This window comes from Passer domesticus, chromosome Z (genome assembly GCF_036417665.1).
Source record: "Passer domesticus isolate bPasDom1 chromosome Z, bPasDom1.hap1, whole genome shotgun sequence".
In the NCBI taxonomy this organism is placed as follows: Eukaryota; Metazoa; Chordata; class Aves; order Passeriformes; family Passeridae; genus Passer; species Passer domesticus.
Window position 1 is genome coordinate 28,318,087 of NC_087512.1, and position 26,943 is coordinate 28,345,029.

Genomic DNA, 26,943 nt, shown 5'->3' on the forward strand with positions numbered 1-26,943 from the left:
CTTGCCAGGTGACATGTTTGTTCTTGAGACTAATAGTCTGCACAGAGTAATGGACAGAGTGGGTTTCCTATCAGAGAAGCCCAGCTGATCTCCCAAGTTAGGACTGACAGAGGCTAAAATGACACAGCTACTGCTGCAATATTTTGAGAAGCAGCACTGGCAGACATGCAAGATGGAGACAGGTCAGAGCGTGGTCTGCCAGGTGAGTCTGAGGTCCTTGCAGTGTCAGGCAGTTACTCCCCATAACTTCTGTAGTATGAAGTGCTACTTGACTGTTGCTAATCCTTCCCACTTCAAGGTAAGAAAAAAGTTGCTTATGGTGGGAGGGATGCAATTTCAAGGCTTAAGACATCATTTGGAAGAAGCAATAATCTCTTGGTTATGCTTTAGTGATGACATGTTAAATCATTCTCAATCAATTTTGTCTCTAAAATAGTAACAAAATTTCATCAAGTCAGAACTTAGATCAGTTCCTAGGCTTGCTTCTAATGCCTGTTCTCATTGCAGTTAGAGCTGAGGTCTGTTCTCTTAACGGTCTTCTTGTATTTTGGACTCCTTTATTAACAGATAAGGACAGCTGCCAACTTGTGCAGATTTTAAAATAAGTTGTTTCTAGCAAGTTTACAGCTCTTCAGGGAGTTGAAGCTTCTAACCAGCTATCTCTGGCAACTCTTGACTGCAGGCATTTAAGATATCTGGAACTCACGTGGACTAAATTGTCTTGCAAAGATTAGGACGTAAGGAGGTCTCTAAACTTTCTGGCTGGCAATACTGTATCTATTTTACCAGTACCTTTTTGGATAAAGTGCCTTTCATAGCTGTGTAATATGTGAGGTTCATTAGTTATGGGGTAGAATTCAGCTTTTTTCAGTTAACTCCTAACTCTGGATACTCTGAAGTATTTGTGTTCAAATGTGACAAAACATAATTCTTAGTCAGTTGGTTAATTATAAATTCACATGGCAGCTAATTACAGGCAAAATGCTCTGCCTTCCCAGTTTTTGTACAGAACAGCTCTACTTTCTTGATGAAGTTCATTGCTCTTACCAGTATCACACCAAATGGTATAAGGAGAGACCAGTAAGACCAATAAAGACATTTCTTCCTGAGGTTAATATTTATTTGAAGTAGCAACTCAAGTCTGTTTTGGGAACATGAGGTTTACAGACACTCTGGAGTCTAGGAATTTGTTTTTTTGACTTTACTCCAATGTGCTGAACAAAGAATAGTGCCTTGACAAACAAAATTTATTCCTATACTCTAGAGGGGACTTAACACTTAACCAGATAAAACTTATATGGCTTCATATAGCAGGAGGGAGGAGTGAGAATATAAGGCAGTAGCAGGAGATGATACAAGATGGCTTGTACTTATTTGCAAATGCTGTTTGGTTTTTAGTCTCACTAGGTTTGTTCTTTCCTGCACCTCTTCATTTTTGTGTTATGAAATCATTGTTTACTTCCACAGCAGGCTTGGAGAGCGGTCAGAGATTCCATCTGTAAAAACAGATCCAGCTTGCATTGACAAATACCTTCCTCTCTTTCTTAACAATTTTTTCCCCTGCCATCTGCAAATGTTTGACTCTGTTTTACTCCTCGTCATATGATTCCTTTGGCATCTGGTGAAGGTGGTATAGCCATACTGAGCACTCCTACAGCAACACCCCGTGGCTGTGCTGGTGTCCACTGAAGGAATTCTCAGTCATCATCCCAGTCTCAGCTCCTCTGCTGCAGTCTTGTAATATCCCAGAGCAATGGGACATTAATAACCTCTTTGGTCAGATTTCATTGTTAAGTTGACTTTATATTCCTCTTGAAGAATTTTCTGCTTACAGATACAAAAATATGAGTGTAGTTGGTTATTGAGGTAGTATCAAGGTAATGGTATAGTTTCTTGCTTCCTGGAAAAATAAATAAGCCCTCTGGTTCTAAATACTGCCTATTTCTATTCGGTGTCTGCTGGCCAGTGTGAGTGCAAAGCTAAATTTGAATATGGCTTTTTCTTTCCCTTGGAAACATGCAAATTTCTCTTAATGCAGGGGCAGAGGAAGTATATTATCTGCCTCCTATTTGATCTGCCTTTGTTTTTATAGGACTGTAAATATTTTACATTATTGCTCAGAGGGAAATTAACATAAAGGGAATTGATGCTGTGCATGTGATTTTCTTCCCCTTCTGCACCTTGTTCCTCTACAGCTAGCTACACTATGCCTTTTCCAACCCTACTTGTATTTGCCTACACTTTTAATGGACATACCTTTTTCCAACCAGATCTTTCCTGAAACAGCAAACATCCATTTATCTATTTTTATGTAAGTGCTGGATCTTGCTAGACAAGAGAAGTACAAAAACAAAGACTTGGGCTAGAAGAAATTGTGTGAGAGTCCTCAGATAGAGGAAAAAAGCATACAGCTACAGAAGCTCTCTTTGCCTCACAATCTGGATATAAGTGGAGGTCTGCCAGTACTTTCTGTAGGTGTAGCACAGCATGTCTGTGAAGAAATGTGCTCATGTTCCTTCTTTGAGCTGCCTCATAACAGTGGTTGGTATTGTCACCTACTGGAAGAAGGTGTTTGGAGAGGTCTGTCTGCTCTGTTGAAGCCAACTTAATACTTTCCTTGCTTGCTGGTTTTTGTTTTTCCTCTTCTGAAAGAGCTTTGAAATTTGCCCATATCAATGAAAAATTCTTCAGAGCAGGGGAGGGACAGACAGGCTGTGCAATCAGTTAGGCTGCTCAATATCCAGGCTGTTAAACATCTAAAATAAAGTTTGCCTGTGGAAAGAATGATTGTCTTAATTCTGCTTGCACAATCCTGGTTGGGACACTTCCACACTGCTGTCAAGCAGTTGAAAATGCTTCATGTCATACAGGACACTTCCCCCCACCACCCCAAAAATCTAAACAGGTAAATGAAGGCTAACTTCACTAACATACTCTTTGCTATGTAATAAATTGCTTGAAGATAGGAAACACTAAGCATTAAATCACAACAAATGACTGTGAAAAACACATTTCATAGACATGGGTTTTTGCTTGGGTGATGTCCTCTGTAGAAAAACTAGACAGTTTTAAGGTATTTTTTTCCCTCCTTCCTGGTGATCCTTTCCCAGAATCAAACTTCAAAATATATGGAAATGTTTTATCATACTGTCAGTGCATATACTTGAAGCTGATAGCTGGATAGCAATGTAAAAAGATTAACTTAACATTCAGAATGCTTGTTTCTTTCCAGTGAAGGTATTTTTGAAAGGCTGATCATTGAATACAGTCAATGCCACAACCATCTAGAAACAGTGCTGCATGTTCTAATGTCCCTTTTGTGGATGTGTGCAACTGAGAAGTGTGGTTTGGTTTAGTCAGCTTATTCCTTTTTTGGACCCTTAAATATATGGGCAGTCATATGTGCATTTAAATGAAGACTTTCTTGAAAGTTAGATTATAATTCCATAGTGTGTTGTGGCTTCTGTCTAAGTAACAAATACTGTGAGTTTCTAACTTTTTGGCTGGTGCCTTTAAGTGGTAAAAAAAAAAAAAATCATCCCATTAACTTTCTACAAATAATTATCCTTAATGAAGCCTCAGTACAAAATTGAAGTTACATGTACTGTATTCATACAGGAGCAACTTGATCATTCTGGTTTTACTAGAAGAAACACTGGTTACTCTTTAATTAGACAGCATTCAACTCACTGTCCCTCTCTCCCAACTTCTTTTTGGTGGAGGAATAAGTGAAAATCATATATAGGGGCAAAGGGTGGATGGTGTCTGTAGAATTTATGTATTAGTTTTTGGTTGTGATCCATGCATATTATCATGTTCCCAGTGCCAGTTGAAACTTGGTGATTTTGTAATTGTAGCATACCTATATCTGTCTCAGAAACAGAGTTTGAAGAGCTGCTTGGACAGAAGGGGGTAGATGGTAGCATATAAAGAGCTATTTCTTCATAGCCCTTTGTCTTTCTGGCAGCCTCCACTGCTAGTTTAATTTATGTAAGTGAATGCAGAGAAAGAAAAGTTGTAAAACTGCTTGCTTACAGAGAGCATAATTCAAATGGTGTCATGAGAATTACAATTTAGTATTTGATGTAGTGCATCCATCTGAGAGAAAAACTACTCAAAAAAGCCATTTTTCACCATCTTAGGTTTCAGATGCAAATACGCCCTGCCTGCTGACGACTAACGTTTTGTTAGCTGTCTTTGTAATTTGAATGTCACAGGCAAGCTGTGGATGGCCCTAATGACATGATATTTTCTAAGGGTCCTTAGTTGACCATCAAGAATCTCTATGAGAAGGCTGCTTAGTGCTCCCTGTATGAGCATGACAGACATTACTTTCTCTAGGAATTACCCCAATGCTTTCTTTCAGTATTCAGCAGTTAAAAGGATCCACTCCAGAGTAAGCCCCTGCAAGTGGCTGTGACGTATAGCTTTAATAATTAGACCTGACATTCATTTTGTTCTTCTCATCTGACACTTCAGTAGCAGTTACTTAATTTAACACTAAGTGGCAGGGGTTTTTTACATAGTACTGTAGGGGCAACTGAGAAAATGAAACTGCCTTTAACCCTCAGAGTAGAAGGAAGTTACACAGCCAGCCTGGTCATTAGGAGCCTAACAGTCATATTAATGAATCAGTAAAGAATTGAAATAAACACAACTTGTGTAAATGGGTTATCTCCAGAGCCTGTTGTCCTGTAGGGAAGAAGTGAAGCTTCATACTCTGCCTCAAGAGACAGGGCTGAGCCAGGGGTCTGCTGTGAGGAGCTCAACCCTCATAAGAGAATATTCCATTACCTCTGGTGTGCTTAGATATGTGGCAGCTTCCCCTTTGCTTGCACTTCCTCTTTCAGTTGTTTTTGAGAAGACTCTTGATGCGGTTAAATAAGATCTTTAATGTTAGCCATAGTTCACAGGAAGGAATCTGGCCCAAATTCATAACACTCAGAAGCAATTGCATGGGAAAATCCAAGAACAAAAGCAAGATATGCAGAACCCCCACTCCTCATATTGCAAAAGGTAGGGCAACTGAAATAGCAGAAAAAGTCTGAGGGGCCTCCATTTGGCCTGCAGCAACATCCCCAGGTGCTCCTTGAAGGAGGAGTTCCTGCCAGTGCGTCTCGGTCTTATGGAAAGACGCTTCTGAGGGCAGCATGCATCTGTTGAAACAAAGGATCAAGGACTGATAATCAGCAGAAGGACATCCTCTGTTATTTAAGATTTTCCAAAATTATTATTAAAAGTGGAACAATACTTTGAAGACAAGAGCATAAAATAAGTTTAAGTCAAAGGAGAAGTTGCCATATTAAGTCTTCTTGCAGAGAATTGCTCTCAGCACAAGCTATTAATTTATGAGCTGCATTAAATACCATTCTCAAGTTTTACTATAAATGAAAGTCCAGAAGACCAGCTAGGTACAGATGAGCTCTTAAAATGATGAGGATTAAAAGGGCCATTACCAGGGAGTAGCAGAGTATATATGTGTTACCAATGATTTAATTTTGTGTCTTTGTATTTGTTACAAATGGGAAGGAAATCAAATCAATGTCTTTTTCATCCTGGCAAATTTGTAGCTTGATTTGCTAGGAACTTACTATTTGCTTTTAGAAGCGGTATACAGAGAAATGTACTGAAAAAGAGCCCAGTTTACTGGAAAGGGGAAATAAAACTCGGAGAAATTCTCAGCCTGGCACAGAAGAAAATGCCTTGCTCAGCAATTTATCTTAAGCACACAAGCTGACACAGTTAGCTAGGAAGAGGAAGTGTCACAGGATTCCTTGGCACTCCAGAGTTTCTGTATGCTGGTCCATTATGTTTGATTGTTTAAGCTTCATAGACCTTAGAAGTATAGACAACATAGTCCTGTGCTTTGTAAGGAGTCACAGCTGCCTTCAGATTAGGTATGTATGAAAGGCTATTAAATAGCTCATGGGCTAAGTAAGTGGAAAGTGTGTTGCACTCATTGTGCTATTTATTTCCTGTTTCATCTAAGGCAAATCTCTTCTATGCCTCAGCTTTCCCACTTGCACCAAGTCATGGGGCTATTGCAAATATAAACCAGAGCTTGTAAAGCTCTAGCGGAATGATGGGTGCATGTGCATAGCAGTACTCATATGCAGAAGCACACTTGTATAAGCAGATTTCATTTAAAGATGTCCAATGCCATGATTTAACCAAATTTTAGCAAAGACCTGAGGTGAGTTCTTCTGGTGTTCTGCCTCTGTGTATTTCTGGTAGGCAGTGTAGGTGATTGTCCTGGTTTGGCCAAGGACGGGGTAATCTTTGGCAATAGCTAAGAGGGGGAGTGGCCAGACCCTAAAGTTATATACCATATCACCTCAGATCACTGCCACGGGCAGGTTAAGGGACTCTTTCTTCCAAGAAGAGTGAGATTTCAGGATGGGAGAAAGCATGTGGGGAAGAGCTGGTTGGGATTCCTCGTGGGCTTTCCATGTAAATGATTTCTATGTCTTACATATTTTGTTATTAATATTGTTGTAGTTACTGTTCATTTTCTTATCTCATTGCTATTTCCAGTAAATTGTTCTTACCTCAACCTGATTTTAACCTTTTGTCCCTCTGATTCTCCTCTCCATCCTGCTGGAGTGGGAAGCAGAAGGGGAAGGGGGGGAGTGAATGGCAATTTGGTTTGAGAGAGTCTCGGTGAGGGCATTGAACTGGCGAGTACCATTCCTAAACCACAGATGTGTACCATAAGGATGTTTACTTCTCTGTTAGTTGTAAGATTTTGCGTTAAACATGCTGTTCTAAATGAGAGAAAGAACAAGAAATTACATATATATGAAGTTTTATCCAACCACATAAATTTCTTCATATATATGTTCATTCTGCTAGACTTACTGCATTAGTAGGATGCATGTTAGAAAGAAATAGAAAGAGTAAGCATAGAATATTATGTCATTAACTGGATTTCAAATAGCCTTGGAAGTAATTTTGTACAGCCTACTGCTCAGAGCAGGGCTCCTTTCAAAGCTAAATCCAGCTGCTTGGCTGGGCAAGTTTTGAGTTTGCAACTTAGATCAGACTTTATTACTCAGTTTTGATTAACATATCTTTATGATGCTAGTTTCTTTTAGCAATGAGTTGACAAGGCTTTCTGGTACAAAGACACAAAACAAGGTGTTGGTCTTTGAAAAGAGAAATGGAGTCAAATGCATATGTCAGCCATCAGGGTGAGTAAGAATGAGTTCTTTGGCACAACCACCATAAAGCTTTCAATGAAAATAAATATATTTCAGGACCTGACTCCTGAAGCAAGCTTTATATGCTGACATGCTTAAGACTGAATTTTTTTGTTAACTCTCAGCCTCAGTCAGTAGCTCCAAGACTCACATTGTGCATATATTCAGGTTACATGGGAAGTTCAACAATAATCTGGATTTCTTTTATGTTGTTTAGAAGTCTCATACACATGCCTACTGTACTGGTCATGCATTAACAGCATAAACACAATTACAAAAGCTTCAAGCTAATAGTGTGAGATAAGGCCTTAAGGATGTAGTGTTGCCGACCTTCAAATGTTTCTATTCAGTTTTAGTTCTTATTCGTAGGACTGTGCCACTAAGAATATTTTTAAAATCAAGATTTTTCTTAAACTTAACAAAATTATGACACATTGCTGTGATTGTGACATTTACATTGTGATAGAGCTAAACCATCTATGTCCCAAAGAAGTGGAGAATTTATCAAAAGTGTAAGTTAAAGGAGAGAAAAAGGAAAGTGTCTTGGGCTGATTAGTTTCTTCACTCCAAAGACAAAAAGTAAAAATCAACTTAACACAGCCTGTATCACTATACCATGTTGTCTTTAGGACTGGCATAGAAGCTGAATGTACTGTACCAACCTGCCCATCCTCTGCTGTGTTAGAGGAGGACAGTTGAATAAAATATGGTATGAGAAAACTGCTTGGTGGCATTAAAAAAAATAAATCAGTAATTTATTAGCTCTTTGATAAAACTGTAATACTGAACATGTAAATGGTTCCCTGATTTTGACTGTTTTGGTTCCGATCCTGCACTGCCTTCTCCCTGGAAGTAGGCATTTCTCCACTGTAATTAGTTTTTCTTAAAACAGTCATGAAGAAATGCTTCATTTCTGTGTTAATATTGCCACATGGTGCTTTCATTTTTAGTTTCTACAGTGCTGATCTTCCTTCTCAACAGACTCCTGAAGTCATTAGCAAACATGAGCAGTCCGGGGTAATCAGTTACATAGGAAGCAAGACATCAGAGTCAGTAATGCAGGAAGAGACAACTTTCTGCTGGAAGCTATGTCACCCCTGTATTGTTGATGACATCAAAGCAATCAAAGGGGTTTGTTTCTCTGCTGAGTGCTCAAGTTTGTGCTTGAAGTGCTGAGCATTCAAGTTTGCGGGCTGAAGAAATAAATTTCCCTGGTAAGCTGGCAGACCATTCCCCCACCTGGCTTCTGTCCCCTTGCCCTTCTGCAGTAACAGTAAGGAGCAGAGATGTCCCTGCAAATTTGGAACTGAGCAAATTTGGAGTGTGTTGTGGCAGGAGATAACACTTAACTGGAGCACTGCTGCAGCCTGGCAGACCCTTTGCTGAGTGTTCCTATTGGTGCTGGGGGATTGGGACAGCCCTGCAGAAGCCAAGGAACACAAAGGTTGTATGGTTGCTCAGTTCCTTCCCTTGCAGCTGGGAAGGAAGCTGTCAAGCACAGGCAAGCCCTGAGGATGTGTGCTGTCTCTTCCCCTCCTCCCTGCAGCAGCTGTGCACTCCTGCACCCAAATAAGTCTTAATCACTCCATGGTGGCTCTTTTGTTCAACTGTTTTTAAACTTGGAGACCCATTTATGCAGTCAACACAAGATTCGGGGCTTGAATCTGCATTGTTGTCTGCTTTGTGCAGTAATTTAATGGGCATGCCAAATGGTAGCTGAACAGCACTAAACCCTTGACCAGCTCTTTTTTTTAATCTTTTGTATACAATCGATTATACAAGAGGAAAATAGAATAGCTTGTTTGATGTAAAACAAGCTGCAAATTTTGTCATATTGTCATTCATGTCCTTACTACAATTAATTAAAATTTACTTCATGCAACTAAAGAAGGAGAGGCCTTTGTGAGATACATTTGTGAGATAGATTTGTGAGATAGATTTGTGACTTCTACCCAGGCAAAATTAACATTAGGTGTAGCATTGTGCACACTTAAGATGGAACAACTTTTTTCCTGAATGTTTATGAAAGTTTGCCCTGTTTGCAACAAAATTATTAGCTTTAGATAAAGGGGGAATAATAATGGCACATATTACAAAAAGAAGTACCATGTATTAGGAGGGGTTTTTTTATTGGTTACTGCTTCAGTGTTAGATATAATTTCCTTTTTAACAGTAAAATAACATAATTTTCTGTCTCTGAGATATGATTGTGTGGAGTCTGGAGCACAGTGCTTCCTCAAACATCCACACAAAGCTGGAACCCTGGGACTGAAACCCGGTTTCTTCAAAGTAGCAGCTTCACAGCCAAAGCAATAGCCTGAAAGTAACAGTCAACAAAGTTCAGCAGCACATATTTTATGGAAGAAAAATCTCCAGGATCATAATAGCCTAAATGGTAGTGGTAATGAAGACATTACTAAGATTAATTGGTTAAATTTACAGCAAAACTTTTCTATCTCAATAATCAGGTATCTTGTTGACTGCTCCGTGCAGGAAATAGCAGTCTTTGTGCAAGGGGAAAATGTCTGTGATGCTGTAAAAGTCTGGAATGTATATTTATTGCATAACAATTTAATCTTCTTGAGTTGATAGGGTTTGCCACAATTATACCAGCTTAAGAAACCAATGAAGCTTTAAGGACACCCCCTGAGTTTAGAATATCCCCTCTCTTCTAGGATAATTTTGATCTGTCTTTAAGAAATGAGTTTTTTGGGTTGAGAAATCTATTTTTACTACATGGTGTTAAATGCCAGAAGGAATTCTCTTACTTGAAATTATGCAAATAAAACATATATTACACAATTCAATAGTGACATTCTAAAATTCAAAATGCCTTAGCTGATAATGACATCTTCATAGGTTTAAATATTTAAATGGGTAGAATTATCTGTGTTACTTTAAAAAAGTAAAAAAAAAAAACTAAAAAAAATCATTGGAAGCAAAATTTTGTCTTCTGTTGTACTCAGATGTATGTGTAAATCCAGCATTATTGTGAGACATGGAGTGATTTGGCTGATATGTCTATTTAACAAGAAGAAAGAACCATGCTATTTCAGGCCTTCAAAAAAAAAAAAAAAACCCTATACCTGAATATGAAGACCCATGGAACAGAGTAAATTATTTTTTTAAGAAAAGAATATTATTTAATTTTTGGTATGTAACAGTGTTATGTTTTAATAGAAGAAAATTAATAAATATGATAATGTCAGCCACCAGCAGGAGCAAGAAAAATTGCACAGAGAAACAGGCTTTTCTAAAATAGCTGGTTTATAGTCTTTATTTTTTGTGCTGTGCATCCACCAGAGGCTAAAACTATGACATCATGGATACTTTCCTCATGACACGTTGTTGTGTCCACCACGGAGGGCAGCATGATAAATTTTCATCAGGCAGTCTGTCACCCAGCTGGCAGACAGTGAAATACAATACTGTCAGAGGGCAAGCCAATAAAGAAAAGAAGACAGAGACAGAATGTTTTTCTGTCCTATGACCACCATTTTAGTTATGCTAATCCAACAAATTAAATGCAAGAAAATCTGTTTAAAAGGCAATGTTACGCTCCAGCTGCCAAAAAAAAGAAAATTGAGAGATTGCAGTGTGATGCTGCTTCCAAAATGTGCCCTCTCCACGTGCACATGCACACGTACACACACACACACACAGAGCGTGGTTATGTCACGCTCAAGAGTAACACTGAATGTCCCATTTAAAGGGAGCCAAGCAGACAAATGAGTAGATTAGTGTTGTTAGAACAGCTGGAAATGGGTTTTTCTGTCTGGCCCTTTTCAGTTTGTTCTCATGTATTGCATTAATACTCTGTTTTCTGCTGTAAGAAAGAGGGGAAAGAAAAGCAGCAGATAATAAATTCCTAGTTTAGCATTTCCATTGTCTTTCATGTTAATGGGTTTTCCCAGGCTCAGGGCTGTACCTTACACTATGAGGCAGTCTGTAATAATTCCTCTGAACAACTGGCTGTTATGCTTGAGTATTAATCTGTAGGCTTAATTCTGCATCAGGGGATACATCATTGTTAGACCATTTTCTACTCCTTTTTCACCACAGACCATGTGTGCAAACATATTTTTTTCCTGTAATTTAAACAAACATTTGTTTCTATGGCATGGCATTCACCAAGAGTTACTTGTAATAAGGGGACAATCTTATTTTGGTTTCTACTATTTTAATTTTAGATTATGTTTTAAAGATAATAAGTAATTGTTTTATTGAATTGAAATGGGACCATTGTTCCTATATTTGCAGTTTCTTTCCCAAGAGCTTCTTCTGTACCAGCTCAATTCTCTTGTGATTATGTGTCTTTCTTAGACAAGCTGAAAGGCGGTCATGTTACTAAACTGGGATTTTACTTTTTAAACAAAAGGGGGTTGGGTCCTGAAACTGGTAACTGAGGCCAAGCACTGTATTATGAAGCTGAATAAAAACCAGGCTCTCCAGGCAGTTTCCTGCTCAAGGAATTCAAAGATGGCAAATTAGACCTTGAAGCGGAAAATCTATGAGCTGTTTTGCTACTGCAAATCTGAATTTCTCAGGAAGACAGCTGGTGTACTTTCCTCCTCAGAGGGTAGTGTGAGTATCCCCTGACAGGTGGGAAAGTGTATGAGGGGCTTCCACATACAAAACTATTTATCCACCCAATTACAGAAAGAACCAAATAGACCAAAAGAATCCAGCAAACTATCATGAGAAAAAGATTAGAGAGGACATATAGATATTTGGCTCATCACAGTATGACTACACACAACCTGTTTTGGGTCTTCAGTGGCCCTCAGCCATTCAGCAGCAGCCTGGGAAAGATCTGAAAAGGAATTGCAACTGTTATTGACCTCATGAGCCATATAAATCTTCCAGCATTATTATTTCTTAATTACCAAGACACCTGGTGAAAAAATTGTGGCTCCAGAGCAGCAGTCCAAGCATGCCATTAAAGACACAAGCATGATGGCAGCGTTGGCTGTGTTAGCATCACACTCTGCAACTTGGTGCCCAAGAAGGCATGAAGCACAGATCCCCCTGGCTGACTCCACACAGAAAGTGCAATTTCAAGTGATTTTTTAGGTTCCCTTAAACCAACCCTGGAATATGAAATCATGCAGTAAGGGCTTGGAGCTTGGCACACTTCGAGGAGGAGGCAGCAGAATGCTCCAACATGGGATCTCCCCATGGGGTTTAGGGTTCTCTATGCTGCTTCCACCTGCAGGCAGAGGGCCTGGGAAGGGCACTTTGGTTTCTCACTTCTGCTTGGTGAAAAGCAGCAGTCCCCAGAGGTTACCTGAGAAAGCACAGTACAAGTGGAAGATTTAAAACTTCTGCCATGGCTCCTTCAGTGAGACCCTGGGAATATTACAGTTAGCAGGAGGATATAATACACCTGTCTTTGGTGTCTTTCCATCTGGCAGGTAGTTGACTGGGGAAAATTACACACTTGTACACACAGGATAGCTTCAAGTAGTTTGTGTCTTAATGAATTAAAATTCCTTGGGTTACTAAGGATGAAGAACCTCCAATTTTTTGGCCTATTTATACACCATGGCTTGTTCAAGTAAATCCAGACCTGTAAGAAACCTTTAATACCATTATTATATCTACCATCTATTATATCCCCCAGCCTCTCTATATTCTCTTATTTCCAGTCTGACTGACACAACAGTTGCTTTCAGGGAATGTAATCTTTAATTAATCAACTTACTAGCAGATGTTTTCTGCAGGCTATAATTTCTCATCTAAAAAGACATTTTTCTACGAAGAAAATATAAGGCTGATTAAAAAAAAAACAAACAAAAAACCAAAAACAAAAACAAATTGTAGCTGTAAAAAGTAGTAATTTTCTCTGCTGTAAACTTCATCTCATCACTCCAGTGATGAGATTTGGCAGCCAAATCTTCAGGGTCTCTGCTGTCAGTGCCCATTATTGCACCTTCTGGTGAATGCTGGAGTGTTGAAGTACCATCACAAATAAAAGAAATTATGCTGCTGACTTGTTTTTTCACAGTGATGGCTGAACAACAATAGTAGCAACAATAACACTTTTTATTCCACGATTGACTGTAGTGAAAACCAGAGAAGAAAATAGGAGAAGAGGTTCCAAAGCTTATATCAAGTAACCTGAATTGTTCATCCTCCTCTACAAATCATGGTTTTACAGCTATTTACATATAGAACTCAAAAGTGTTGATGTATCCCCAACCAAAGGTTTATCAATGTCAAGAAAGCATGGTGAGCCCCTATTCCTTAGCTGAGTTTCATGTAGCTGCTATCACAATATGAAAGCTGATCATTAGCAATTTTTCTGGTCTTGAAACTTAATTTTATGGATGCATCACATGCAAGAACATCTAGGGTCCCAGAGAATGCTATGACCTTGACTTTCAGTCTAAGGTCACAGCCTGTGGCTGTCAAAGAAAACAAAGACTATATGGCATGTTTGCAGACCTATTATTAAAGTTATTGAGTCATTTTACCTACCACATATTCATATAGCTAAAGTCAATATCTTTCTTACAAAACTCAATCCAATTTATCTATATAGCTATTGGACTTTCTTGTGTAGCATTGCAAGTTTAGCCTTTGTTTCCTTGTAAATATAATAATAAAAAATATTTGGTAATCTGTGCCATATGTACAGCACCTGTAGCCTCAGACAAGGCGCAGTGCCTTCACACACTATTGTTTGTCTGCAAAGAGCAACCAAATTGGGCAGTGGGGATGGGGGTTGAACTGCATGGTTCAAACTGTGGAAACAGCAGCCACCATCTGAGCACCAGTGGCTGCATGAATTGTAGGTCCTAATGCCATGAGTCAGGATAGATCTGCTTTAGTGATACAACCTGAAACAGAACTTGTGGGCTGTAAAATCTGTCTGTTTGGGGTACTGTCTAATGACTGAACAGCCAGTGGCCATTTGCATTCCTACTAGCAGCTAATAGAACTGTGAAACACAGGATGTACATTTTCCTCTCATTCATTTCCTGTCTTGTCTGTCCATTTATGCTCTAATTATACTCAATAACATGTCCAAACAGTTCCTGAATGGGAGATCTCACATGAGAAGTTCATATTTGACAAAGTTATGCAGAGGGCAAGCCATAAGGGAGCTCCTGTCGCAGCGACCAGAGTCAGAGTACAACTTTTACTCCCACAGTAAGTGTAGAAAATCTCAGTCTCAGCTGAGAAATCATGCTGGAATTTCTATTAACAAAATGAAGCTATATCACTGAGAATTTTTGTAGCAGGACACAGCTGCTTTTCCTATCCAATTCAGCATTAATCATTACAATCCACCTCAATAAAAATGATTGGTGTTTTGTCACATCCTATCACTTTAATGTTGCTGTGTGGCCACTGTACATTTTTATTTGGGGCACATCTGAAATCTGTAAATTTGAAAAGGCTCACTCCAGGCTAGAAAGCAGCAATTAGGCAGTTAGGACATGTTGAAAACTGTGTGCAGCTTATTGCACAATATCAGGGAAAATGAATATAAGACTACCATCTTTATTTTAACGTTATTGACATTTCAGCATAACCCAAATCCACTACAAAAGTAGGGGCTGCACTAAATTATTCACTAAATAATTAATAGAAACAGGAAAAGTGATCCTGCCCTAAAGGATTTCCAGTCCATCAGGGATCAGAGTGTAATATAAAAAATAACATTTGGGCAAAATATACAATCATAACATTCTTGGAAAAAAAGCTTTTTTCATTATCATAATAGTGATGTTTTCCATACTCAAGACTAGATCTATTAACTGAGTTGCCTATCACAGTCCTTAGAGCCACAAAGTGAAGCCTTCAGGCATCATTCCAAACACCAGAGCAATATTAAAATACTTCCTCTCAAAACAGGAGGGGAAGAGAGATCTGGGGATCCATTTTAGGATTTCCCCAAGCTGCTTTCCCCCCAGAAAGAACATGACAAGAGTGCTCTTGAAGTTTTGTAGACTTCTGGTAATTTTTAAAAAATCCATAGGCTAGCGTACTTTTGGTCAAAGTGCAACAGGCAAAATGGGAGAAAAAACAGCCACAGAATTGAAGGAAGCATCAGAAACTAAAGCTGGAAAAGCATTTTTCAGCACCAGGCCAAAAGATTCCATAGCACAATCCAGTAATGGATTTTCTATATTTGTGCTGATACAGCTGTATTTTAATGAACAGAACTGGTGATGAGCTAACAACTAAGAATGTGTCTGCTGTTCAAGCAGGGAATCTACCTGCAGTTGCAACAAGATCCTCTCTTTCCTTTTGTAATGGAACCTCTGGAGCTTAGAATAGATTTGCCTCTTGAGGACAGTCAACTGTCCTCAACTACCAACTGGTGTTAGACTTAAGAACCTAAGATTTGCTGTTAAGCTTCCTGGAGATGCACCAAGGTCACCGACACTGTACGCCACGTAGTATTTTCTTAATGGATTATTTTTATTGCATTATTCCTTGTAAGTTTTCTGTCTTCCCTGCTACCTTAATCTGTAAAGTTCTTTTAGTCCTTCTGTCAAAAACCTTGGTTTTGTACATACAAAGCACTTCACTTTTCATACTTTACACAAAGAACTGCCCAGTAGGAACTCCATACGTAGGTCTGTCTTACACCCCTCCTCACCCCTTTGTCAGGATTCACCTTTTCCTCCACTAACAAATCTCAGCCTTCGAGACTCTTCAAAAATTAGACAGCTTTTTTTGTTGTTGTTGTTCCTTCTAAAAAAAAGGAGAAAGAAATAGTTCTTTCCTCCTCACAGCGTGAATCTTTCTTTGTTTTCTAACTTCCCAATAGTTGGGTCATATGTATTCCTTGTAACTAATACCAAGAACATGGTGGAAGAGGCTCAGTTTGTTCATTTTTTCACATATTTAGGGTGCCTACTCTCCAGGTGGTATCTCTCTGTTATCACAGATGAGTAAAGCGGCAGGCACCAGTCCTTCTGGAAAGGTGAGATTGGGTACAGAAGCACCAACAGCTCTATTAGGAACTGGTTTTGGCAGAGTAGAAGAAAACCACAGATTTTTGGTTGGCCAATATGCACACTTGCATTCTTTCACAGATTTTTAAATGGTCTATACAAAGACTTCTAAATTCCATTAAGGCTTTCTCCTTCAGGGTAGTGTACTGATCTTTAAAAGCAGAAGCCCCACTAAAGGATAGAAAGTAGAAAAACTTACTATCTAAGGCAGACATGTCCTAATTCAGTAGAAAAAAATGTTATTTATATACATTTTAAATTGTTCCTTGTTTCTCTTCTAAGCATAACTGAACTACTCTGAAAAAGCTTCAGAAGAACGAAAAGCCCAATGAGAAATGCTTTCTCATTCAGCTGCAGTTTTAATATGATCCTTTGTTTCAGCTTTAACAACAGCCAGAAATGTTGCAATATTGCATTTAAAAATCTTGTCTACTCTATACTAAACTTCTGACAGATTTCAGTTCACAGATGGACTAGCATAGGATCTACACTGTCCTCCAATTATGTTAGATGTATCATTGCATGATATGTAACTTACGATTCTACAGAGATTTTAATCTCTTTTACCTCAACCCCTACCACAGTGGCTGAATCATGGGCACTCTGACCAAAGTTCATATGATGTTCAGAAAATATACATACACCATACAGTCCCACAAGGGGCTCACGTTCTCATCCATTTCCTGCTTTACTGTGCTTTATTGTGCAAGGAATAGGTGCTCTCTGTCAGCTGGAGATAGCTGTGATTCTGTGATGAATGAAGCAACCCATACACTGTGGGAGCCTAAGTTTACAGCAAAATATCCTCAGTTGGTGTAAATTAGCTGGAGCTCTTTAAACTTAATGGAGTAGTGCTGATTTACTGCCTGGGAAAATGGAGATGTTGTTTACTGTGGAGTGTGGCTCTCAGCAGCTCATTAATGAGATCTAATAGCATCATATTTTTATACCTCACAGAGACCAGATTGAACAACTCTCAGTTTTAGCTGTCTGTCCTGAGAGAAAAAGGCTGTAAAGTGTGATGTAATTCCTGTACTCAAACTTGCATGCTGCAGATAAAGAAAGCCTGGTAATGTTGAATTCTACATATCCATACAGTTCTCAAGGGAGTTTAAAAAATGTACACACTTCCAAGAACTTTTGACCTGCTTTTCCAACTGACAAGGTGATGATCATTCAAAGGTTAGATGTGACCCTAGAGGTCTTTTCCAACCTAAATGATTCTGTGACTTACAGCCAAAAAAATCCTTTCTCATATGACAGGATAGTTGAGATGTTAGCTAAACTCCTCTGACTGACACATCAACATTTACTGGAATCCTTGTTCTCTCCAACCTGTTTATCATTAATCTTTAATGATTTGTCTGAAGATTGCTCAGCATTATCCTAGACATAAAGATTCTTCAGGTTATGTTATGCCCTGCAGGCCCTTCATCATCCTCTCCTGATTCCAAATTACATTGGGAACGTCACATTTTGGCCAAAGCAAATGAATAGTTCATGACACATTTTATCTCAAAATTACTGCATTTGAAATCCTGTGCCAAACAGGTAATTGTAGAAGGGTATTCTGAGTACATGGCTAGGATGAGTAGTGTATTGTTCTCTTCTCCAAATCCTTCATTAATGCAAATCCAAAATCTGACATACTTCCAGCATCACAGTTAGAGTCCCTGAACAGATTGTTACTCTCAGAAGTGAAATCAAATACAGTAAATTGAAAGCACTTCTGACTCCCTTTACCCTGAGGCACACAAATGACAAGTGTGCACCTGCGGTGGGAGCACTGATCACTCTACTTTTTTCAGTTTTGTTTTTTGAAATGCCTTCTGCCTTTTCTCCCATATCACATCAGCCAAAAATTCTGAACCTTATTTTGATCTTTAATAGCATTCAGTGGATAAAGATGACCTTACGGCAGGAGGAAAGGCTGATAAACTGTCTCCTCTCAAAAGTGAAAACTTCTATCTTGAAGAGTAGTCTGAAATAAAACTATATTTTTTTTCTTTTTTTTTTCTTTTTTGAGAGAGAGAGAGAGAGCCTGGAGTTCAGAGGGGAATGTTATGCAAAAGTCCCCAAACTGCCTTTTGTTCCCACAGCAATTGTGTCACTCTAGTAACAGATTCTCAGTGTGATGGTGAATGAGTTGTTACATATTTAGGTTATGTGCTGCAAGAAGGAGGAAGGGCCATATGGAGTCTCACGATAGCCAGCTCCTATGAGGGTACTTCAGCTGTTGAATTGATGGCACACATAGCAAATGACAGGAAGACACAATAGGATAATGCAAGATGTTGGGCTTCATTTTTCTGGACTGCTGCGTGGTTTAGATTTTACATACCTGGAGGTGTTTTACCTAGTCACTTAAGTGTTTTAAACCATTTGGGAGAGCTGTGTTCTCAATGCAACAAGTGAAAAATGCCATAAGAAGGACAAGTTGCATTATCACAATTACATTCTGTAGTTCTGATTCCAGATGCAAAACACCCCCTCTGAGCCAGGGAGCAACCCTTGCTCAGAGCAACCCTATAAATCAGCTTTATCAGGCAAAGGCAAAGGGTTTCCCTTATCATTTCTCAACCAGTAGCAGCAGGAGATTACCAGCCCTGGGGAAAAAAATTATATTGTGCAGGCTTAGAAGAGGAATACACTCTGCTTTCTGTTTAAACGGATCCATTAAAGCAATTCCTGCAACACTGGTGCTGAGTATGGCACCAGAGCCTATTGTACATTCGAAAGTCATTTAGGCAGAAATGGAACTGGCATCACTGTATGAGCACCAACTACAGAAGAATGTGCTGAAACACTGAGATACTTATAATTTCTCTCAACATTGTTATTTGTATTGTCTCATGGCAAGTGTCTTGGTTCAGGGCAAATCTGGGAGAAAACCCCCAAAGGGGTTCTTCTAGAAAAGAAGATTCAATTGGTCCCCCCTGTAACTGGTTCGGGAGAAAATACTTCTTTGGAGAAAAGCGAAAATAACTGTTTATTAAACAATAAAACCCAAACAATATCAAACAATAAAACCTCTTGCTGCTCCAAAAGAGATGGCAAGCTCAGAACAGTCCCCTCCTTGGGCTGCAGCTCGGCTCACTCAGTCTCTGGTCAGTCCCTCTGGCGCTGGAGACGCCGTGGCCCAGGCCCGGCCCGGCGGCCACAGGTGGAGCTGCCGGTGCCCTGCTGGTGTTCAGGCCAGAGCAGGTTTGAACAGGTCCAAGAAACAGAAAAACAGCAGTCCAGGGAACTTCTCTGCCTCAGCTAGCTAAAACCAAAACAAAGAAGAGCTCTGTCCCACTGTCTGTCCATCTGCAGACAGCACAGACCAGGAGCAGGAACGTGGAGGTGTGAGTGCAGTGTCTGAAAACAAACTAACAAACTGCACGATTCTCTCTTCTCTTCACTCTCTGGAACAAGTCTTAAAGGTGCAAAATTTTTATTATTTTTATTATTATTATTATTATTATTACTATTCAGCATAAACAGAACAGAGAACTGGGGATAAAAGCATCATACAGACAACCCAGGACAGCTAGGAATATCACACATTTAATCGAATTCCCTTGGTTTTATAAATACAGAATACCAAGGCTGTGCTGCCCTCATAACTTCCTGTCAGTGGGCACATTACAGACAACAGTTACAGCAGATGGACAAGGTCATCACATGAGGAGAAAATACCAGTTGTGCCAAGGCACATCAGAGGTCTATCTCACCCACTGTCTGCTCCCTGGCAATAGCCATCTGTGGGTGCCTAGGGAGAATTAAGGACATCATATAGTGATACTTTGACAGAACACTTTGACAGAATACTTTGTCACTTAAACACAGTTGTCTTCCTTCACAACTGTCCTTCATGTTTTATTATCAGAATTCATCTAGTCTCATTTGTGAGTTACGAAAACTTTAGCATACAGAGTGTCTTTGGGTGAGGAGCTTCACAGATGATTTGGTTTTGGCTGGGTATGATTTTCTTCACAGTAGCTAGTATGGGCCTGTGGATTGGATTTTTGCTGAAAACAGTGTTGATAACATGGAGATGTTTTCATTATTGCTGAGCAGCACTTACACACTATCAAGACCTTTTCTGCTCCTCACCCCACACCATCAGAGAGCAGGCTGGGCATGCAGAAGGACAGCTGACCCCAGCTGACCACAGGGATACGCCATACCATATGGTGTCATGCTCAGCACACAAAGCTGGGGAAGGTTAGCCAGGGAAGGCTGCAGCTTCAGGCCATGCATTTCTCCCCAGAAGCTGATAGGAGGGGAATAGTAGCAGAGCAATTTGAACTTCTGACCTCAGTGTACTAGGACGCCTTCAGCCTTGCACCTGGTGATGTGGCTCAGCCTTTGCTCAGCTGCATCACCAACACACAGACTTGTCCACCACTGAAACCTGCCAAGTAATGTCCAAAGCTCTCTGTTTCCTATCCATCCACACCTACAGCTGTGCTTTCACATACTGTTCGCAGCTGGGGAGACTGCAAGGTCTTGCATTTTAATCGTATTGCTGAATTCACTAAGGCAGGGAAAAAGGCTGTGTCTGGTCTCATCAGCATACTGAATATTACACTCATCACACAGAGAGCAGCAATAACTCCAGGGTAATTAATTACTTAAGGTACTCCAGCTCTCAGAAACACAGTCAACAATTAGTATAATTTAACTTTACACCTAACATTACAAATTAAAATAGAGAAACAAATCCCTTTTTTTTTCTTTTTTTGGTTCATTAGACAGGACATAAAGTCTTGTGTGAACAGGTCTGATAAATGGAATTTGCCTTTAGGGCATTACTGATGAAAAATGACAAGTGTAATATTTTTATCTAGCACTTTGCTGAGATTCTGTCAGCAAATCCCCAAATCTTGCAGTTCCAAGCTACTCTAAGGAAGATTTTATCCCCTAAGTCTCTTAGAAGATCCTTCCTTCCCAAAATATGTTGGTGTTCTGACATTATGGAGTTGTCCCTGGAAATGCTTTAAAATCCCACAGTATTGCTTCTCCCCAGGAAACAAAGACTGGTTCATAAAAAATAAAATTTTGATCTCATGGGTAGATAAATGTGCTGTGCAAGCATTATGCTGAAGTGCAGAGAATTTTTCAGCTAAACCGGTATTTTATGCCATAAAGGACCAATGTTTCTATCCATCTAAACCATCTGCCTATTTATACTTCCAATCACCATGACATCCAGTCACAACAAATAGAAAAAAACTCACAAGAACCCCTTTTCATTTGTTAGTCATCAGCACGTACGAGCCATCAGATCCTGTTTTCATTGCTGATGCAAGTACCCTCTACAGCTCCCAGGGTGCTGCATCTGCAGTCTGAACGTGCAGTACTCACTTCAAACTAGAGACAACGTGCAATGCTGAATGCTTAAATGCTTTCTCCACTGGAAATTTTTTGTGATCACTAGCTTTTGAGGTGGAACGCCACTGGAAGCTTGCATAAACAAAAGGCTAAAAAGGGATTTCTCTGTCAGTGACCCATTAACGTATATTAATACATGTCTTAGTACGCATATCTTAAGTCTTACACTCTACTGAGTTTGAAGACAGTTTATCTCAAATGGACTAAAAATCCATCATCCCAGATTCTTCATCACTAACTTGTTAGAAATGCAGCTAAAGCAGCATTCCCTTCTGGCATGCACCATATCACGACAATTTAAATTGATTTCTTCAGACAGAGGGTCAAGCTTGCAGAAGATTTGCTTCTTCTACCACTGCTGAGCATGCGTGGGTGGAGATTTAGCTGTCTAAATCAAATCAAGGATGGACTCTATGCTCTTGAAATTCAGCTAAGGCTCAAGGACCAGTTTAACCTGCCTGCTTTCCATTACAACCCAACAGACCACCTAAATTATGTAGCTTATTTCACCATTCTAACTGGGCTCATGCATCTATGGTCCTCCCCCGGCATCAAGTTGGGGAGCAAGCTATCCCTGCCCACCCCAAGGGATACCTGGGGATATAGGCACCCAGGCTAGGCCATGGCATCCCAGACAAACCTAAGAGCAATGTTCCAGGCAGGGTGTGGGCTGGATATACCATGGTGCTGCTCCCTGGGAAGCAGAAGGTTGCAGTCCACTGTTGCTGCTGCTGGAGGGAAATAGTGGTGGCAGTGTGAGGCAGGTTTCCCTCTATCCTCTAGCCACAGGACCTAGTGCTCCAAACTCCCCACTTAGTGCCTTGTAACTGTAATTAACTGTAATTCATTTGAATTAAATGGACTGCTTTATGCCATCTGTAGTTAAATGTATTATGTGTGTATGTTTCTTCAATTTATAAATAAGACTGCAGTCAAGTAAATTGTGTGCTGCTTCACTTACCAAATTGGCTATAATATCTTTTCTGTGCTCATTACACTTTAGTCCCGCCAGCCTAGGATGGGTATGCAATTGCTCACATTTGAAAAGAAAAAGAAAATAATAAAAAATAATAATAAAAAGAGAAATCCATGACCCAAAGATATATTGCTGAGTTAATTTAAGATCAGGATTTAGCTTAAAACACAGTTTATGGCAAAACAAAACTAACTGCAGTTCATAATTCTGAGCACCAGGAATGCAGCAACCTAGGACATTGTAATGTATGCCAGATCCCCTCCTCTTCTCAGGTAACAAATATTCCCCCAAAATGTATGCAAATCACTGTTTGCAATGGAGCACCACAGGCTTCAAGAGAGGCTGTGGTCACCAGCAGCAGACAGCAGCAAGAAGGCTGAAGTGAGGAAAACTTGTGGGAACATCTGAACTGCCAGTGCCTCAGTCTCAGTTCTAAATGGTGATCTAATTCTAAGAAAAATACTTTACATGAAGTCCCATGCATATGTGGCAAGCTCAGAGCTGCCCTGTGGTGCTTCATGACTACCATGCACTGTCTTGCCTCTAGCAGACTCTGTGTGAACATGTTGGTTCATCTCAATAGGGAGACATGGAGGAAGAGCCAGGAAAAATAGAAATAGCTCTGGCAGCCACCTCTGTGAAGGTTCAGAAAAACAAATGCTATGAAGACAGTACAGAGAGAAACTTTCTCTTTAAACATGTCACATCTTTTAAAAATTAGGCTTTCTCTTCAAGGTCTGCAATACCCATGACAGACTCAGAAAAGGTGACGTAACTGATGAGCTGTGACTACTGGTTATCATGGGATCACAACAATTTCACTCCCACGGTAAGCAAAACCCACCACAGACTTAGAAAAGGTGAAGTAACTGATGAGCTGTGATTACTGGTTATCACGGGATCACAACCATTTTACTCCCACTGTAAGCCTTCTCCTACATGTGCATTACTTACTTTATGTCTTGCTGTAAACTCCAGTCTTAATTAATTTTGGATGAACCACATTGCTTTTCGTATTTCCTGGGGTTCTTCAGTGAGGATGGGTTTTGGTGCTTCTTCATCATCTTCCTTGTTATTCAATGTTCAGTACCTCAATATCCCTTAGCCATAAACTATCATTCCTGTGCTGATGCCCTCCACTACTGTGCCCCTGGTGCACAGAGCTGAAGCAGCTTCTTGTAGTAGGCTTCCTTACTGTTTCCAGCCAGAAAAGACAACTGTCCAAGATTTCTTCCTAATCTTGTCCTCCACTTCAAAGATACTGAAGATGCCAGTGGTGGTGATGTGCTTGTGTTAGTGGTGGTAGGCTTGCTTACACTGTCCCCAGCAGCAGCTAAAATCCTGAGTGCAACCTGTTGCCTTTACACAATAGCATAGTAAAATATCACAAAATGGATAATTTATTTTTTCATTGCAGAAAGGAAAGTGCAAGGAAAAGAATACCCTCTTTAAACACCCTCTTTATCATTCTATGGAATCTGCGAGCAATTTGGTATGATGTCTCCCTGTCTCCTTGTCTGCCTGACTTCCTGTTAAATCTTTAAACATGAATACCCCTGCATGTGTCATTTAACATCAAGTCTCCTTCTTTCCTTGCTTCCTCTGGTTCTTCTGATCTGCAATCACTGTTCCTTGCCATTTCACCCTCACACTTATCACCCTCTACTATGGCATCCCACACTTTTCATAGGTAAATTATGTCTGGCAGATTATTGAACCCCTTGACCCCATATAGACAAGCTTCCATATAGACAAGCTTTGCTGTGAAGATACTGTAAAAAGTACAGTGATGAGCCAGTGGAGAATTAAACTGGTAACAAAATAAAACACTGGATGGCGGAGAGTTAATGAAGTAAGACATAACCTAATGCAGCCAGTGGAGCAGAATGGTGACGGAGAATTGTCCTTCAGGACCCACTTGTCCTAGCAGGGGATTTTAGCAGGGGATTTTACTGAGAAAGAAATCTGTATAGAACATATTAAGGAAATCACTGAATGACAGGATATGAAAATAACTATCAGACCATATGGTCTCTGAGGCAGGAAAATATCACACAGGCAAGTGTGCCTGACCCATCACAAATGACTGACTAATCATAAGCCAAGGATCATGCTGGAAGGGACCTCCTGGCCATTAACTCCATACCCTTGGTCCTGTAAGTAGTACAAAAACCCATACAAAAAAAAATTAACATGAAGCATAATTACACTTGTACTGTGCTTTCCAGCTCCTGAAATGGATTTCAAACAGGAGTGCTGACAATTTAGGCAAATCCCAGTTTGCTACACTGCCAAAAACCTTATCAGTTAGTTAGGTATGGATTGTTTCTCCCCAGACTCCTTTGTTTGTGAATGAATTCTACACTACCCTGACTGCATTTCTTCTTCCTCTTATTGCTTCCTCAGGTCACTCAGTGCCAGCTTACTCTATGAAATGCCTTCCTTCCTTCCTTCCTTCCTTCCTTCCTTCCTTCCTTCCTTCCTTCCTTCCTTCCTTCCTTCCTTCCTTCCTTCCTTCCTTCCTTCCTTCCTTCCTTCCTTCCTTCCTTCCTTCCTTCCTTCCTTCCTTCCTTCCTTCCTTCCTTCCTTCCTTCCTTCCTTCCTTCCTTCCTTCCTTCCTTCCTTCCTTCCTTCCTTCCTTCCTTCCTTCCTTCCTTCCTTCCTTCCTTCCTTCCTTCCTTCCTTCCTTCCTTCCTTCCTTCCTTCCTTCCTTCCTTCCTTCCTTCCTTCCTTCCTTCCTTCCTTCCTTCCTTCCTTCCTTCCTTCCTTCCTTCCTTCCTTCCTTCCTTCCTTCCTTCCTATAGCTTACTGCTAAGCCATCCTCACACAAGGTAACTAAGGATGCCCTCAGAATTTGAACATTAGCTTTAGCAAGCCCAGTTTCAGCTGCAATGAACTCATATAACTCCAGCAACCATGTCTCACCACTTATGCCACTCTCTTGCACTTGCATAAGGGAAAAGCTCACCTATGCCTGACTTTTTTTTCTGATTACCTCAGGTATCAGACCATCTTGTGTACAAAGGTCTGCATCTCCAGTTTGACAGAAAACATCTTGCAATTAACCTGTCATTACAGCAAAATTAACATTCATAATTATAAAATAGATTTGTGACCTTTTTTTAAAGCAGCAGAACACAGTGTATTTTCTAAAAGAATGAATTTTCAAGACAATTTTTTAAGCAGCATTTGACAAAGGTAGTGATTAGCTTAAACAGGCACTTGTTATTCTGTCACATTTGAAAACCTTCTGCAGTTTTGCAGCTCTACCTATTTTTTCCTCTTGCCAGACTTTCAGGGTAGGGTAAGGAATGAACTTGTTTTTCACCAGAAGTCAATATCAAAGGAATATTTTCCAAGGTATATTCATTATTACTTCAGAGACAATATTAGTAAAAGTTCTTTTCTTATTTTCTTCCCTCTCCAAACAATGGCAATTTCTGAGGACAACAAAGAAAAAAAGGTTGGGGTATTGCATTGCATTGAGTGAGAGAAGTACAGAGCTGAGAAATATTGAAATATTGAAATATTGAAATATTCTCTAGAAAAGTTTATCCTATAAATCAAGCCAGTGCAGTGCTGTGTATGGCCACAGCAGGAAAACAAAAGATAACCCGTTCAAATCACTAAACTATATTTTCATGATATGCCCAAAATGCTCACTGCATTAAAGTGGTTTGCAAATGGCACATGGTTAGGCTAAGGATAGCAATCTTGCTGACAGATTTGCACACATATGCGTAAAATATGTGTATATGCAAACATCCATACACAAAAACTGGCTAAAATCCAGGCTTGCAAAAGCTTTTTTTTGCCCCTGAACCGATTTGTTTTTTGGTATGGAGCTTTATAGATAGTGAGCTTTATTACAAATCTGTTAGTGTTTAAAAAATATCCCCCAGAATTTAAAATCACAATTAGCTCTGAATTAAGCATCTCAATAATGACTGAAATATTTTCTTCCACTGCACAAAGTTATCTAATTTCCTCTGAAAAGTTCAAGGAGCAGCTAGTTTATTTTTAGCCAATCTTTCCTGTGTGTAAGGAAACTCTAATAATTTTGCAGCATTGGTATGCTAAAAGAATACTTTGTATTCTTTGAACTTCATCATGATAGAGCATATTACACGCTCACAAAGAAGCTGAGAGATGAGCCCTCAAGCATGCTATGGATAGAGAAGTCTTCAAGAGGAATACAAACACCAGACTCAGAGGAATGCTAGTGTCACTGATTCTGTAGGGAGAGATGCTGCTGTAGGGCAGGCAGATAGGTGGGACCAAGGCAGTACAGCGCAGATACAACAGGCAGAGACAAGGAAGCAAGAAATAAATGTCAGAAAAGCAGAGGCCATGCAGCTGCAGTCCTAAACTCACTGGGAGAGGGAGAGGTGTGACATACATATGCATGGAGCAAACA

The 26,943-nt window shown here is 39.8% G+C and overlaps 1 protein-coding gene across 1 annotated transcript in view; it reads left to right on the forward strand.

The window, feature by feature from the left end:
* Positions 1-4: 4 nt before the first annotated feature.
* The window catches only part of KCNV2 (potassium voltage-gated channel modifier subfamily V member 2), a 41,184-nt gene continuing 14,245 nt past the window's right edge, over positions 5-26,943 (forward strand). The window contains exons 1-3 of the mRNA XM_064405672.1: positions 5-7,190; positions 23,262-23,355; positions 23,944-24,018. The gene's annotated coding sequence lies outside the window, so the exon portion shown is untranslated. The remainder of the gene's footprint in view (positions 7,191-23,261; positions 23,356-23,943; positions 24,019-26,943) is intronic.